Source organism: Halichoerus grypus, chromosome 6, assembly GCF_964656455.1.
Source record: "Halichoerus grypus chromosome 6, mHalGry1.hap1.1, whole genome shotgun sequence".
Lineage (NCBI taxonomy): Eukaryota > Metazoa > Chordata > Mammalia > Carnivora > Phocidae > Halichoerus > Halichoerus grypus.
The window spans coordinates 105,997,149-106,001,164 of NC_135717.1; the positions used below are offsets into that span (position 1 = coordinate 105,997,149).

The 4,016-nt window shown below is 37.6% G+C and overlaps 1 non-coding gene across 1 annotated transcript; it reads left to right on the forward strand.

Moving 5' to 3' along the window:
- On the forward strand, positions 1–121 carry LOC118529587 (U6atac minor spliceosomal RNA). Its single transcript, XR_004914198.1, has one exon. It is a non-coding gene; the product is annotated as a U6atac minor spliceosomal RNA (small nuclear RNA).
- Positions 122–4,016: the final 3,895 nt, after the last annotated feature.

The following is a 4,016-nucleotide window of genomic DNA, read 5'->3' on the forward strand; positions in this document are numbered from 1 at the left end:
GTGTTGTATGAAAGGAGAGGGTAGAACTCTTGAAAAGGATGGGAAGGTCCTAATTACTAATACAAAACATTTATGGTTAAGATATTGCTATGCATTTTGTGGCATCTAACCATGGTATTACACTAATTATTGGAGATACAATTGGTATATCAAACCATATTAAAAATAACCACCTTTCTTCATCAAAAGGTAAAATTAAGGGGCACCTGGGTGTCTCAGTCGTTAAGTGTCTGCCTTCAGCTCAGGTCATGATCCCAGGGTCCTGGGATCGAGCCCCGCATCGGGCTCCCTGCGCCACGGGAAGCCTGCTTCTCCCTCTCCTGCTCCCCCTGCTTGTGTTCCCTCTCTCGCTGTGTCTCTCTCTGTCAAATAAATAAATAAAATCTTAAAAAAAAAAAAAGGTAAAATTAACAGAGTCAAAAGGCAATCCAGAGAGTAAGAGAACTTATTTGCCATACATATATCTGACAAAGGAATTATATCGAGAATATATAAGAAACTCATCACTTCACAAAATAGGACATCCAAATGAGAAAAAAATATATATGATAACTCTACTAATTATTTTAAGGAAATACAGATGAAACCCAAGAGAACAAGCTATTGTATACTCACCAGAATGACTATAACATTAAAGATAGAAAATGCCAAGTATTGGAAAGGGTACGGAGCAACTGGAATTCATACACTGCTAAGTGAGCATTAATTGCTGCAACTACCTCAGAAAACTGGTGTTATCTATTACAGCTACATACATCTGACCCAGGGATTCCATTCATAGGTATACATCCAATGGAAATTTTATGTATGTTCACCAAAAGGCATATACACAAAAGTCCATAGCAGCATTATATGTTATTACTCCAAACTAAAAACTACCCAAATGCCCACCAGCAGTTGAATGGGTGAATAATTACGGTTCATATATGTGATATAACACTGCACAGCAATAAGAATGGGCCAACATACAAAAATGTGGATAAATATCACAAGCATGGTGCTGAGTTAAAGAAGCCAGACACAAAGGAATATTGTGGGTAATTGTATTCATGTAAAACATGAAAGCAATTGAAAATAATCTATGCTGTGAAAGAGCAGTAAGATGGATAAAGGTGGAGATAGAAAGTGAAATCTGGGGATATTCTCTTCCTTGATATAGGTGCTGGTTTGTGAAAATTATGATAGTTTATGTACACTTGAGAGTAAACAAAATATATGCATGCTTTTTAGTATGTATACTATATTTCAAAGTCCTGTAAATTTTGCCACTTTACTATTTCTCACCTTTGTTACTTCCTTAACATTCAGTGTTCACCTGTTTGTGTTTTTTTTTTTTTTTTTTTTTTTTAGAGAGAGCTGAGTGGAGGGAGGGGTAGAGGGAGGAGTAGAGGGAGAGAGAGAAACTCAAGAAGCCTCCCCATGAGCAGGGAGCCTGACGCGGGGCTCAATCCCAGGACCCTGAGATCATGACCTGAGTGGAAATCAAGAGTCAGACGCTCAACCTACTGAGCCACTCAGGTGCCCCCAGTGTTCACTTTTTTATCTCAGACTCTTATTACCTTCATGTAAACAAAATTAGTTTTCTACACCTTTCTCCCTTTCAATTCATTTTAATTACACTTGACATATTAGTCTCTCAGAAGCAGAGCTTTGATCACGCAGCTCCTTATTGACTATGACATTAAGTTTAATTCCCTAATGTGGCTTTCAAGGCCTCCATACATTACTTCCAAAAACTTTCTCACACATTTTGGCTTAAACAGAATAAACAGGAAGATTTCCTATTAATCTAAATATGATTTTGTGCCCTTCCGGCCTCATGCTAGTCTTCTTGAAAAAGTTTTTACCAACCTCTCTGTTGAAACTGTGCTTTCTTCTGGTTCCAATTCAAATATCTAGTCTGCATCCAGCTGTTCTTGGTCACTGCCTTCCTCCCAATTTTGGAATGTGATCTCTCCTTTTTTTAAGAGTCCCTTAATGATTATTGCATGCTTTCTCATATGGCCTGCATTATCTCTACCATGTTTTTTTTTCTTCTTCTTATCCTACCCTTTTTTTTTTCTAACCATCAGTGAGATAATAGAAGGTTTGTGTCACTTCTCTTTCCACACTTAATTCACTTAGTCATAGAGTTTGCACACAATGGGTGATCAATAAATGCTCTTAAACTTTATGGAATCAGAAAATGTAAAAATGGTTGCTCTAAGCTTTTAAATTAATTTCCTGCAATAACTTATAATATCTGCTGTTCTATGTTTATCAATCATGAGATTATCTTGGATCAAGTGATTGAATTTTACTAGGCAATTTGCCTTATATAAAAGGTGTTGTGGGGGCGCCTGGGTGGCTCAGTCGTTAAGCGTCTGCCTTCGGCTCAGGTTATGATCCCAGGGTCCTGGGATCGAGCCCCACATCGGGCTCCCTGCTCCGCAGGAAGCCTGCTTCTCCCTCTCCTGCTCCCCCTGCTTGTGTTCCCTCTCTCGCTGTGTCTCTCTCTGTCAAATAAATAAATAAAATCTTTAAAAGGTGCTCCATTCTGCATTCTTCCAGAAAATGAAACTGCAGAGAAAATTATCTTGATTCATCATGCTATTAAAAAAAAGAAGCAACTAAACAATGATATATATAATTTTTTAAACCACAATCATATAAAAACACTTGCAGTAAAGGTAGCTTTAAAATGCCAAAGCTGAAGCTGCCTCTTTATTTCTACATTACTCTGAATTTGAGGCCACTTAAGTTAGCTAGCTACATTATACTGCTGTTGTTCTGTCTTACAATGTTGAACTGATGTCTTTGATCATACTGAGCTAATATTTTGACAAATTATCTGTATGTATGAAATTTGGACGATTTCAAATGAGCCAAAATTTAACTGGTTGAACTAGAAGAGGAAGAAGGAAAAGGAAACGCTGGTACTTTTTTGTAGCTTGCTCTTTTGGGATTAAAATGAAAGACTAAGGTGAATGGGCAGGTTGGGGTGGACTGATTAGAGAAAGAAATGAAATAAAAAGATGCTCTTGCCTGCTTACATATTTTGAATGTTTATTCTGTCACATCCTTTGATACCACGTTAGATCCTTACAAATACCTGGAGACGTCAACTCCATTGGTGACTTGCCCAAGGCCGCACAGTGTCCCAGCAGCAGAGCTATGAGGTGACTAAGCAAAATTTACAAAAGGGGTAGCCTCCTTTCAGAAGAGTACTAGGCAGCAGGAGAGAGCCAACAGGGAGTGTCTTCCGAGTCTCGTAGCTGGTTAGTGCGTACAGTCCACTGTCCACTGAGTCCTCTATCAAGTTAGAAAATTTGGAGATCCCTGGGTGGCTCAGTTGCTTAAGCATCTGACTTTTGACTTCGGCTCAGGTCACTCTCCCAGGCTCCTGAGATCAAGCCCCGAATTAAGCCTCGCACTCAGCGGGAAGTCTGTTTCTCTCTCCCTCTCCCTCTGCTCCTCCCCTCACTTTGCATGCTCTCTCTCTCTCTCTCAAGCAAATAAATAAATTTTTTAAAAATTAGAAAATTTAAAAAAGAGAGAAAAATGAAAAGGAAAAGCATAAGCTAAATGTAAAAAAAAAACAACAAAAAACTAAAAACAAAAACAAACCTCTGTGTTTCTCTCTATATACACAAGGATTATAAAGCCACTAAGGAACCCTGAAATTGGAATCTGAAGACAAAATTTTAGTTTTCACTCTGCCAGTTTCTACCTACCTATTTTCATGAACTTGAGAAAGGTTATTTGCCTTTATAGTTTATGTTTTCTAATTTGTAAAACAGAGATGATATCTATCCTACATATTTTACCTAATTATTTTCAGGATGAGTGATGTTAGGAATGCACACTGTTTTTGTAACCTAGGAAAAGCAGTTCATGTATGCATTATTATAATTATACATTCTGAGGCTGCATAAGATGGTATTTTTAGGTAATAAAAGGGAAAATTGAATGCATTTAAATTTCATAGAAGTAGCAAAAAGACTGGGAATCATGCTTCTGAATTTTAACAATTGCTA